Below are 13,826 nucleotides of genomic sequence, written 5' to 3' on the forward strand. Positions count from 1 at the left end.
TAGAGGAAAAAAAAAGCATTGAATCATACTGAAACTGCTTAGTTTCTGAAGTCAAATGAAATTTGGATTTATGGCAAGCTACAAATATAGAATTAGAGGAGGTAGTATACAACCCTAATAGGTCCTTCTGCTACAAAGACATGCATTTTTTGTTACAATACACAAATCTCTCTGTAATGAAAACAGAGGAGTATTAAAGCAATTCAGTTGCACTTCTCTAGCAATGATAGAAAGATCATATGGCCCAGTAAATTTTTGTTGTATACAAGATATCAGGACATATTCAACCAGTAGTAAATAATTTTGTTTCATGACGTTTATCACCAGTACCATGAAATCTGCCAGTCTCAGTGCCTCATATTTACCAGCACCAGTTATGTCAGGGCTCCAAAGCTCAAGTCTCCTGTATTTCCTGAAAGGAAGAAACTTAGGGAGAAAATTAAGAGATCCGTCATAAGCCTGTGCAGCTCACTCTGGTTCCTGCATTATCCTGCACTTAAACAGGGGCCTTGAACTCCTGACTGCATTATGAAGCAATGTTCATCAGTTCTTTGCTCCAGGCAGCACTTGTTTTGCTAACTTGAATCATCTCGAAGTTAAGTGCCTGGGCTCTCTTTCCAGTTAATGAAGAGAAATCACCACCTTCACAGTGTAATTTATTTCTGCTGATTTAGATATCTTGGCTGGGGCTTGTACTCCACCCCCCTGTTTCTATGGGACCTGTGGCTAAATAAAAGATATCAATGTACTCGTGTATGGGTGGTTCCTCTGCAGCCTTTCAGGAAGAATAAATGTTCAATAAAAGAATAAAAGAGAAATGGAGAAGTGTTTTTACTTGAATGAGAGTAAAAGATCATCCTTACCAAAAGTGGGAAAAAAGAGGCATGAGAATCAGTATGTGAGAGAAAGGGAGAAGATGGTTAAAGCGAGGAAATAGTGACTATTTCCAAACATACTAAACAGCCAACTCACTCTGGATCTGCTTCTATTTAATTTAATGGTAACACTTCTGCCTATTTCAAGGAATGGGATAAAGCCAGACAGCATTGCAGGTGAACACATGTCCATTAGGAAATTAATGATCATTGTGATAGGAATATTTAGAAGAGTGAAAAATCAGGCTGGCTTTAAACATTAAAATGTAGCTTCACTAAATTAATTAATTAACATCATATTTCTTGATCATGGCTAAATCTTATAGAATATTAATCATTACTGTTTTGTACACAAACCTGTTAGTCTTTAACACTTATCCTGAATTAGCTGTGAGCACGCAATATCAAGGAGCTGATGCCGGGTAGTTGTGTTTAAAGGAATCCACACAACAAATGTTAGTCTTCATCCCAGGGGCTCATGCATCAAGTTCCAGATCCCATGGGTATGAAAGCCAACAAATGCTGTAGGACTGTTCTTTTTAAGTACCGTATTTAATGCACTTTTTGATGAGGTTAGGGTATTGGGATGCAGTGTTCATAACTACATGATGTGCAGTGAGGCTAAATTAAGATTCTCATTTTTTTTAACTACTCAATACTGTGAACTGTACAATCTGATACAGTCTGTAGAATTTTCATTTGGATCAAAGCCAATGCTTGTAATGTGTCTGAAAATGTAAACCTTGGACAGTTCTGATGTCTAAATTCTCTAAATTCCAATGAACAGTAGCTATAGTACTGTTTTATTTCACGATGCCATACTCATTTATCAGCAATTATCTTGAACTTTGTCCCTTTTTGATTTTATAGAGTTAACAGTTGATGAAATCAGAACGGTACAGTGCAGGCAGTATTGCTGAAACTCTTGTAATGATTAGCTTGGCAACATATCCTTAAAGTGAACGACAGAAATTTACTCCAAATTTTTTTCTTTTTTTTTTCACACATCCATGAGAGGACGAGGTCATAAGTAAAGAACAATTTTGTGAAATTAAGCTTCAAATTAATTCAATATTTTCTTTTTATATTTTATGAGTGGGCTCTGAAAATCTCTCTTGAAACTCAGGGATAGTTCACACTTTCTAACTTTTGGCTCCCGCTGATTAGAGCTGTGGAGTGAAACTGAGTGAGTTTCAATATGGTGATATATTTATCTTCCCATTGTGCATAAAGGGAGCTTAGGAAAATCAGGTTTGGTTGGAAATATTAAGTTAGTGCCTAAAAGAAGCTGGTGGAAAGCTCACCCTGTTCATTGTTGGTCAGTGATTTTCCAGAATGACAAGGTAAGTGTTTGTACCTCGCTTGTATTGCTAGTATCTGATGCTTCAAGCCTCCCTGTTTCATGCATCCCTGTAGAAGTTTTAAAAGGAGTGACAATATCTACCCAATGAAACTGCAGCCCCTGGAATCACTTTGCACTTTTTTTTGTAGAAAACCAGATGGATACATCAAAAGACCAATCTTTGTTATGTGGAATATTTTGGGGCATGATGTAAATTGTTGCAATTACTGTGAAATAGGGGTATAGAAGATGAAGGTTTCAGTTTTAATGGTTGCATAGACTTCTCTCTCATACCAGTAGGAGATTAAGATTAAATCTGGCATGCTTTCTCTGCATTAATACTGCTATTTAATTTTCCTTTTCTTGGCAAAAATGTATATACTGATAGTACCCTAAATATTAGTACTTACCTTTTTGCATTTTATTTGAAAGTGAATATACTTTCACAAAACTATTATCAAGTTAAAAAAAGATTTAGCTCTATAACCTTCTTCTAGGTACAAGGATTCATTATTTTCATGCTTGTCAGCCTCACTGTTATTTAAGGAGGTCTTATGTATTCAGAAAAGTGCAGGAAGGAGGAAGGTTTATGGGAAAGTCAAGCTGTTACACTGAGTCATATGCAAACATCTTCTGATCTCTCCTGATATGACATCAGCAAATTTCAAGGCATGGGAAAAAACCACAAAAGTGAATGAGTGCCAGAACATACTAGAGAGAATAGAAAGTTTATGCGAGATCGGGAATTAAAAGAATCTGAAACGTTCATATTGAGTAGACCAGTGGTATGCTGGCTCACACACATCCTTCAGTCTCTTGGCTGGGATGTAGGAATATGGTAGTTGATCTATTTGCTTCTTTCAAAATGTCATTACACCACGAAAAACAATGCTTTGCTTTCTTGACAACTAAGAACTGTAAAAGGTGCTACTCACAATTCAGAGGTTCACTCAGAAACATCTGGTGGGTTCTTCTGTGACAGCAGGCTCTGGAGGCATCCCCTGCACATTGTGCTGCGAGGTTGTGGGCAGCCCCTCACACTGAAGTCCCCTGAGGCTTTCCTGTCTGTCCTTTCACATGTTGCTGGACAATGTTATCATGCAAAACTCCAACATGAATGCCTGGTATGATCCCTCCAGATGGGATCAAGAAGGGCACAGAGTCCCCAGGAGCCACAGGTCCCCCATTTGGCTGGTGGTGGGCAGCCATCCAGCAGCCCAGTCTGCCTCTGCCCAAAACTGATACCAGCATTGATCCATCCTTGCAGGAGGGTAGTGGTGGCCTTTCTTTCAGATAAAAACTTTCACTCCGAGAAGAGCATGTGGTGGAGTTGTCCCTTATAATAGTTTGGTATTTTTTGTTTGATATTTTTTTGCCGTTGTTGTTGGTTGTTGTTTGGAGTTTGGTTTGATTTGGGGTTTTTTTAGTGTTTTTTAAATCTTTTAGCTCCTGTCTGTGCCTATCATATTCTGGTAACATAACCTAAAGCCACAGGTTTTAAATTTGTTATCTAAATTGCATAAATCGATGCTTTTACTTGTTGTTTTTTGAACATACAACTTACATTTACATGTATGATTTACATTTAAATATGATCAGCATATTTTTAAAAATTACTAGTGATTTTAATGTAGACAACGTACTGCCTTAGTGCCAGTAGTTGAGTGGCAACAGTTTTTAGTGACAGAAGAACACTGGAATTAGACTTGAATAACTTACAGGAATCATTTGGAAGCTTGGTTTTGGTTCTCTAGTTTTTTTCATGGGTTCATTTTTAAAGTATTCATAGGCAAAAAGAGACATGAAGGAAGAACTAGAAGAGAAGAAAACAAAATTAATATGTACCAACTATTAAAAAACATCTCCAATTCTTCAAAAAATGGTTACTTGATTAAACAAGAAATGCAGACTACACATGATGATTCTTGCAGTAGACCCAGAATTTTAAAGATACCTCTTAATAGCAAATTCCAGAACTGTGAAAAATGATTTGAAGAATGTAAGACACAAGTGATATTAATTCCTAGAGATGATTTTGAAAGTCTTCAAGTGGAAATAAAACATAAGCTTTTATCAAACCTTAAAAACAATACTCTGGACGAATGAAAAGCAGAAAAATCCCCAAAATTTTCAAGCTTAACAACTTTTTTGGACTACACGAGTAAAATTAGAAGATTCTGTGGAAAGTGTTAATAATGTGGTCATAAAATATAAACATAATTTGTATTTTCATCTGAAGAAAAGGATAAAGGTGTTTTAGTCTTTCAATATATGAATGATTCCAATCAATGGGATCTTTTTTTTTTTAATAAATAAAATAGAAAAAATATAACAATGAATGAAATTACTTTGGAAATCTCTTTGTTCTTAGCTCAAGAGTGGTGCAGGTTATCTTCAAAGTGTTATAGAATTAAATATTTTCCAATACATTGAAGACTATATGTTTGCACAGTTTATATTGCATTGCACTCCGTATGAAATTCCTGGTGAATCTGTAATAGCTAGGTAACAAATTTGGGAGATTATTTTAAAGTATCATTTGGACTCTTTTCAAGGTTACAGTATGAAAACTAAACTGGTTATTAAACAATTCAACACAGTGAACTTGACTCAAAAATGCCCTGGAAGTTTCAAAAGAACTATATTTAGCATTTTGAGAGTATTGTTGCACAATTCAGGATGATTTATTAGGATCACCGGTTCTACGGCTTAGGGGCAGAAAGACAAATACTTCAGTACTGACACCTTGAAAGCCTTCTGACATAGAGACAATTAGCCCTGTAGAAGTTATAAAAAGAAGTGTGGGTCAGGAAAACGCTTTGATGAAAGTGTTGCCCAGTCATCTTCTTTTGAAGAAGAGATAAAATGTGAGCTTTGAAAATGAATGTGCTGGCACCTTCTAGGAAAAAAACACTGTTTCCTCTACATTAAGGTTATGTGCTATAGCTTCACTAACTATAGTGGAAGGAAAGGCGACACTGTTGTAGAAGGAAGTGCAAACAGCCGAACACAACCAGCAATGACATTGTCTCTCTTTTTCTTGTGGTCAGGGAGGATATTTTGGCAAAGGTGACAAACGGTCCCCCTGGTTGCTGGGAGTACAAGATCCAGGACGCACAAGCACAGGTCTATGTGGGAAATGCACAGTCAGCTGCATGAAGAGTTTGGTAGAGAAGAAAAAAGCGGTGATGTCAGAAAGCCATAGTGTTTGAGTGACAGTAAGTGATGACAAATTTCCCAACAACTGATGAAGCAGAAAATTCTTACCCAAAACAAGAACTGTTGGCATTCTCTACCTGGATATCATATTCAAAAGAGAGTTAATTTTTATATCTTGTCCATCTCATCCATTTAATTTCCATTAAAAATCCCACAAAAACAACCCCCCCAGAAAACAATAGCTATCATAGTAAGAGGATGATGATGTCTTCCACATGTGACTTATCTTGGAATTAAATCAAGGAAAAAAAAGAGGGAAGAATCCCTTTACAGACTTGTAGCATCACTATCCATACCCTGCAGACTATTAGCAATATGATAGAAATGAACCTGTGAATGATGGTTTTGCTCTCTCAGGGCAAAAGTTTATGATTCCAAGTGTAAGTGGCCTGATTTTCAGATATATTTAACAAGCACGGTACACCAAAATCCATGGTAAGCCTAATTTCTGCTCAGAGAAACAAATGGAAACTGCAGATGCTCAGGTCACTTCTTCAAGGAGGCTTGTGTATTGGTATGAGCCCTTGATTTAAGATATTCAGGTTTTAAAATTTTGAGCTTAATACAGATTTATAAAGAAAATCATCCAGTGAAGAATTTATCTCTGTGCTCCTCAGTGCTTTTTGTTGCTGTTTTAAGGGAAAGCAGAGACAGCTGTCTCTCTATATAGATAAGATTGTGATGAGTTGCAGTAGTTTAACAAATTCTTTCTCACTCATTTTATAACGTATTATAAAGTATGTCTGGCAATATTTTACATTTTTGTTCTCAGGAATTTTCTTAAACAATTTGTGGTGTAGTTTTATTAGATTGTTACCGATCAAGGATCACCATTAAATTTGGCAGAAGGCAATGGAACAAGTTCTGTTAATTCTACATGTGTAAGCTTGCTAGGTACAGTGATGTGGTAAGGATGCAGTTAAGATGAAAGTATCCCTTTATGCATTTTAGGGAGGTTAAGAACAAAAGATGTCTGTCTTGTATACGATGAATTGCAGGAGATTATGAAAAAGCTCAGAGCTCTTGGTGTCTCTGTTGATAGGCATTTGGACACAGACCTGCGCCAGCTTATATTATTTTTCATATATTATTTCAGCTAAACTATAGATCATGAGTCTGCAAATAAAGAAAAAGGTTAAATTAGATGTATATAATGTAAAAAGCAGCTTGTTATTTAAACAACTTTAATTTTGAACATCTATTTTGAACGAGATAGTGGTCCAGCTTCTTAAAATATATTCCTTACTATGTTCCCAGCTCCACACTTGTACAGACATTAAGGATTCATTATTGATATGTAAGCTCTCCACCTCCCATTCCCCAGGCTTTGCACCAATAACACTGCAGCAGTAGCAATTGCACACAGTCGTATCTGAACTTGGAATTTGACTGAGCACAAAGGAGAATGAGACCAGTATTTCTGACAGGTGAGGAATGGAGAGACAAAATTCCCTTGCAAGTGTCTCTACGAGACAACTGGCATCCGCTGGGAGTTCTGCATTGAGTAGTGACACTTGCCATGCTATTGAGTTAATCAGGTAGAAAATACCTTAAGCATCAGTATATGATGGCGGTTCAGGGAGACTGAGAGAATAGTCTCACTGAACTTACAGGGAGAGCAAAGCCTGACTACTTGTCACCGTAAGAAATATGGGAAAGAGTAGGTGTTGTCTAGGTCCCCATTTTTGATTTATCCAATACGGAATCAAATATATAAAATTTTAGTGGATTTGGAGGTCTGTTCATACCATTGTGCACAAAAAAGTGATAATGACTGTGGCAAATGACATTAAAATATTGATATAAAACAGAATAAATTGGTATATTACACAATGACAATGTCTCCTATTACCACTTCCTTGCCCTGACAGCACTGTCAGTTGTTTCTTGCATAGTTTCTGTGGCTCGGGCTCACAGTAGAGGGTAAATCAAAGCCATGGAGTCTCTATATACTTAAAATATCCCTAGTTTAATTGCATAAGACCTTCAGTCACTCAGGTAATCATAAGTGGGGGAACCCTTTCCACTGGAAATCTGACACTGATACTGCAACAGAAGGCTGCCTACCAAAAGCCGTCTCATTGCAGACAAGTAAAATGGAGTGTGAAATTTCCTAAATCTCACACAGGTCTTGCAGTAGAGGCACAGAGTCCTGCATAACGCAAAAGTTGCTGAACTGTGGTAAAACTTAAATGTGAACTTTTTCTTGAAAGTTAAGAAAAAAGATTTAAGATTCAGGGAGAGTTCCATCATGTTATATGCTGAAATCCCTCAGTTGTCTTGCATAGGCAGTGGGAGCATAAGAGATCCTCCAAAATACTTCAGATTCTGAAAAAAGATTTCTGCCTTGAATCAGGCTTCAGGCTGTCTCTCCATGCCTTTTCACTGAAAAATTCAGTAAAGTAGCCTCACCTGCAGTAGAGGAATTCATGTGATTTCCTCTCTAACAACTTAGGTGTTCAGGGATAGTAATTAGGGATAATGAGATAGCAACAATTTCTCTCTCTCTCTCTCAATCACCAAGTCCATTGGACTTGCTCCAGTACGTTCTTCTGTTTCTTGTATTTGGGACTCCCCAGACCAAATATAGTACTCCAACTACCAAAAAGTTCTTCCCTGGATCTGTTGTTTGCACTTTTATAACCAGGACACTGATGACCTTTGCCACAGCTGCTTGTGAATCAGGCCCCTGAGTTCCTTTCTGCAGAGCTGCATCCTAAATAGCCTGTGCTATCTCATGGGATTGTTCCCCTCTGAGATGCAGGACTTTGCATTTGGTTTCATAGAATATCTTCAGTTGGAAGGTACCCATAAGGATCATGGAGTCCAACTCCCTGCTCCTCGCAGGACTGCCTAAAAGTGAACCGTATGACTAAGAGCATTGTCCTTGATCTCAGACAAGCTTGATGCTATGACCACTTCCCTGGGAAGCCTGTTCCGTTGACCAATCAGTCTCTTGTGAAGAACCTTTTCCTTACGCCCAATCTGAACTTCCCCTGCTTCATTCCATTTACCTTGTGTCCTATCACCGGCCACCAGAGAGAGGAGATCAGCATCCGACCTTACTCTGCCCCCCTTGAGGAAACTGTAGGCTATGATGAGGTTTCCCCTCAGCTTTCTCTTCTCCAAGCTCAACAAGCCAAGAGTCCTCAGCCACTTCTTGTAAATCTTGCCCTCAAGGCCTTTCACCAACTTCTTTGCCCTCCTCTGGGCACTCTCATTTGATGTTCTTCTTGTACTGAGGTGCCCCAAACTGCACACAGTACTCAAGGTGGGACTGCACTTTGTGGTGCAGAGCGGAACAACCACCTTCCTCAACCAGCTGGCAATTCTGTGCCTGATGTACTCTAGGGCACGTTTGACTTTTTTGGCTGCCAGGGCATGTGGCTGACTCATATTCAACTTGCTGTCAACCCAAACCTCCAGATCTTTTTCCATAGGGCTGCTCTCTATCCTGTCATCCCCTAATTTGTACATGTAACCAAGATTACACTCACTCCAAGTGTAAAATCTGTCACTTGCTTTTGTTAAATTTCAAATGGTTAGTGATTGCTCAGATCTCTATCTAGGTCTCTCTGTAAGGCTCAAGGGAACCCACATCCCCTCCTAATTATTATTAGCAAACTTACTTAATTTACATTCTATTCCTGCATCCAGATCATTTATAAAAACATCAAAAGTTTTGCTGAACTTCCTATCATCCTTTTTCTCCAGTTTGTCTGAGATCTCTCTGAATACCAATATATTTAGTGTCATCTGCAAATTTGCAGGGAGTGCACTCCTATCTACATTGTTAATGAAAACACTAAACAGTGTTGGTCCTGGTATTCATCCCTGAGGGATGTCACTTTTAACTGGCTGCCAGATGAACTTTACGCCACCGATCACAACTCCTTGAGACCATCAGTCCAGCCAATTTCCCATCCACATATTGTTCACTCATCCAGCCCATTACCAATCTGGTGATACAGAGACCGTGAAGACTATATCAAAGACCTTAATAAAGTCAAGGTTTGTGGCATAATCTTGCCCTCTCCCTTATCCACAGCATCATCACAGAAAAAGATCAGGCTGATCAGGCATGATTTGCCCTTGGTAAATTAATGTTGGCTGTTTGAAGTCATCTTATCCTTTATATGACCAGGAAATGTTTCTAAATACATTTGGTCCACCATGGGTATTATCTTTCTTTTTCCAATTCTCTTCCTCATGCCCCTGGGGATGGGGTGGGGCAAGTGACTGCACGGTGCTTAGTTGATTGGGTTAAATTATGGAATTCTCGCAGTCTCTGTAGCCTTCCTTTTGCTGCCTCTGTCCTTAGAGAAACCTTCCTTGCTGACTTTTTTTTCCTCCTAAAGATATTTTGTCTAGATTTTCTACATAATGACAAGTTCCTGAATTTCTTTCTCCATTGATAGAGGAGAAACAATAAGAAAAAATACAACCATATAGCTGCTTTGCTACAGGATATAATGAATCCCAGTAAGGATGTCTGTGATTCTCTCAACACAGCTCTGTGGTGGTGAGCATTTATCACAGCAGGATCTCTGCAGCCTGTGTCCCTTAATTCTATCTTCAACATAAGAGACACAAACTGGGAGGAATGACCATCGTTGCAATGAACTAATTGTACAATTTAAAAAAAACCACAGGGGTAGGAGTTCATGCCAGCTGTGGGAGAATTCTATAAAGGTGGTTATTTTTATTCTAGGAGCTACAATGAAAACATTCATGTACTTTATAAAATCCTGTAATATAAACAAGATGAAACTCCTGTAAACAGAAGTTGTGACTTCTGTATCAGATGCAGGTATTCTTTCTGCAAGGTTGTCTTTCAATTAGTAACCTTTTGGTCAGAATTTATTGGGTGATAAATTCCAAACATTATATTTACAGAGTTATATAGAGGGCTAACATTATGATTTGCAGTTTCTGTAGTTACGTTCGCATTGGTCTTGTAGGGTAATGCACACTCCATGCCATGTGGTGCACAATGACTCATGTCTCTATGCCTGAAGATTTGCCCTACCCAGGGTTTGCTTCTTGCATTCACCTCTGCTTGAGCTTAGCTTTGGGTATCTGATGGGCTCTGTGTAGTCTTTGAAAATCAGCATCATCTTTACGTGATTTTTCAGTTCTGTGTGTCTGAAGTAATGCAAACGGTTGTGTTGCAGCCCATTAGGACAGTGATTTCATAGCATGCAATGAAATGCCTATGTTTCACAAGCATATGGGAAGTCACAGGTGAAAATAGCTTTACAAGCTGCCTAACAGTGGACAATTAGGTAGGAAATTAGTGTGGAAATGTATTTCATTGATGTTAAATAATTTTTTTCTTTTGAAATCAGACTTTGCTTTAATTAGCAATAATTAAAGAATCCTTCTCTTTTTTCACCTGACTTGAATCTAGTTTCATTTAAATGGAGTTCTATGTAATCCTTTTATAGCTCTTACTAGTGATGATGGTTTTCAAATGCCATCAGCTGCTTAATGTTTAACATGCTTTCTAATGTCCTTAACCTCAGAGTTTATCAGATTAGATATTCATTCCCTACAAGGGGGAAAAAGAAAAGGAAAATTTGCCTGACTTTTGTTCACAGTATATTCTAAGGTGCTTTACAGAGATTTGCATTAAGCCATGATCTGTCAATACTTAAGAAACAAAGTACTTTTAGCAACAAAGGTACTTTTCATTGATTACTAAAGTATGATTCTTAGAAAAATATTATTTATTTCAGAAATTACAACAATAATCCATGAAGTATTGCCTTATCCACTGTGCATCTGTAGGGACAAAGGTCTTCAGGGTCGCTGAAGACAGCAAAATTTTCTTTCTTTATAATGCTTCAGGAAAAGTGTCATATTGATGCTAATAACATGTTGACTTAGTCCTGGATGTCTAAAAAAGGCTATAAAGCTGCATGAAAGCAGTATGTACTTTCCATCTGTAAACTCTATAAGGATTGTTTTTTAAGTATATACAAGTATCTCTGATTGTGAAATTAATGCTTCTATAGATCTGTTGTCCCTAAGATGTTGTTTTTTTTTAACTTCCTGTATATTTTATTGTAATACGCTTTAAAAAAATTATATATATATATATTGCTATATAATAACAAAAAATAAAATTTAGTAAAATAAAAATTAGTAAGAATAAACCCACCAGTGCTGACTTGATGCTTTTCTTTTAGGAAGGCAGAATGGTGTAGAGCAAATATTCATTCCAGATCCATGGGAATCTGTTGTGGGGACCTTTGCCAAGCAATGGGAACAGATAATCTAGGTTCTGTTTTACTTTCAATTTCTTCACAGAAAGCTGAAGCCATCCAAGTGTGTTGTTGACAGAAAAGGACTTCTAGAAGATACTTGCCTTTGATCTCCTGCCATACTCTGCTATGGAAGTTATCAAGTGTTCTCAGGACTGCTAGAGCAAATTTTGCCCTCTGAATGCTCTTATCCATCAGAGCTGTGTCCCATATCTCTAACAGCTGTCACAGTGTTCTCACAGAGTTATCTGCATCTGAAGGAGAGCAGGTGTTATTTCTAGCACTCCTTCGTGGCCTGGCATCAGCAGTCTCTCACTGTCACCGCAGGACCATGGCAATGCTCCAAACTGTGAGTTTCCCACAAACACCGGATGGCAGGAATCTAGGGATCAACCAGAAGGCCCCCACTCAATTTTCTGATATAAAACTATAGCACTTAGGAGCTTTGTTTCACCTAACTGTACTCTTTTTCATTCAGTCATATTAAGGGAATATTAGAGTTCAAATTGTCATAATCCTAAGGACAGGAGGACTCATTTTTGCTTGTTTTGGGTATATACTCTGGTCTCATAAAAATCATATTCTTAGCTAAATGAAAAAAAAAAAGCTTCCTTTTCAACACCTCTTTCAAATATGGGAAACAGATGGCTCTCTTCATGCTTCATGACTATTACCACTTGATGTGAAGTATCTCCACTGTTTGAGTTTGACACATGCAAGGGCACTGCTCTCTGCTTTAACACATCTTCTGCATCTTGAAGATATCTAGGCATGCTATGAGACACCAGTTCTGAACAGTTTCTTAAGCTATGGTAGTTCTATGATGTAGTTGCTATAAATAAAAAAGAAAAAAATCCAGTGACTATTATGGAGAATATGGTACCTCAGACCAGTTAAACCTCTATATTGCCCAGCTGCCCAGTGACAAGTGACTGTTAAAAGGAAGAACCATCTCTATTTTACCTCTCTGACTCAATTGGATAGATCAGAGCACGATCCAGGTACATGACCCTTTTCTGCTAACAAGGCAAAATCACATAGAAGGATCAGGTTTTTTTCTGGATAGCTTCAGACAGCTCTAGGTAACTTAGCTTGCCTATTTAAAGTTCCCATTTGTCAGTTTTTAAGGAATCATGTAAGAGAATAATTCAGTCTGAAAGAAAAAGAAATTGGAGAATCGGAAAGAATTAGTGTTGAACTCATGAGTCTAAAAAACTCCACAGGTTTTTTTGCTTTTGGATTTGCCATTTCTTTGCTACCTACTTGTTCTCCAAACTGTAGCTTACTAATTTTGGAACTTCTTAATGAATGAGGGGCTTTCATTAAAGATCTTGAGCAGTGTAAATGATACTTTCTATACCTTTCAACAATGAAGTTTGTTGTTTTTTTTTTTTAAATTGCAAAGTAAGATTTTAAAAAGTAAAAGATGCATAGTAAAATTTCATCAGTTTTAAGTTAATATAATAGAGTAAAATTTCCTCAACTAATTTCAAGGAAACTTGTGCTACTGGTTTTCCACACTGAAGTTAATTAGAACCTTAAGGTTTTCTTATATTGCAACATTCAGTACCCTGAGTCAGAAAAGACTGAGTGTGGAACTCTCATAAACACAACACATAAATTAGAGAACTCCAGCTGTGACATACTGTTATACACAAAACCCTAGAAAAAAAGTCAGAATCTTTATAAGTCATCATTATGGTGTGGTGCTGCAGAAAAGAAAAGCCCTATGTACTACATGGAACTCTTGTTATTTATTTCTTTTCCTCCAGTGACTTTTCTTCCTCCATTGACTTCATTGACAACTGAAAGAAATACTAAAGAAAACAGTTGTCTCAGTTATTGTGCAAAAGGTAACAGCTCTTTCTGTTTCAGCTATATTTTGAAGTAGAGTACATTTTGAAGTCTAATTGTAGACTGTGTCTGGGAGTCTTATTTCCGCATTCCAAAAATTTTGGGTATGTTCATTTCTGCACTGATTTGCAGTTTACTAGGTTATGCTAACCTGCCACTTCATTCTCGGTTCCCAGAAACTGTTGTTATGAATCTCTCTTTCTACTGCCTTCCTCTCCCTCTGTGTCATAGAGTTCAGGCAGCGGCCTTGGCATGTTCATCTCCCTGAAC

The 13,826-nt window shown here is 37.6% G+C and overlaps 1 long non-coding RNA gene across 1 annotated transcript; it reads left to right on the forward strand.

Annotated features, from left to right (window-relative positions):
- Nucleotides 1-1,085: 1,085 nt before the first annotated feature.
- Nucleotides 1,086-13,617, forward strand: LOC135409937 (uncharacterized). The gene is made up of 2 exons (XR_010428432.1): nucleotides 1,086-2,218; nucleotides 11,749-13,617. It is a non-coding gene; the product is annotated as an uncharacterized LOC135409937 (long non-coding RNA).
- Nucleotides 13,618-13,826: the final 209 nt, after the last annotated feature.

Source organism: Pseudopipra pipra, chromosome 2 (genome assembly GCF_036250125.1).
Source record: "Pseudopipra pipra isolate bDixPip1 chromosome 2, bDixPip1.hap1, whole genome shotgun sequence".
NCBI classification, from domain to species: domain Eukaryota; kingdom Metazoa; phylum Chordata; class Aves; order Passeriformes; family Pipridae; genus Pseudopipra; species Pseudopipra pipra.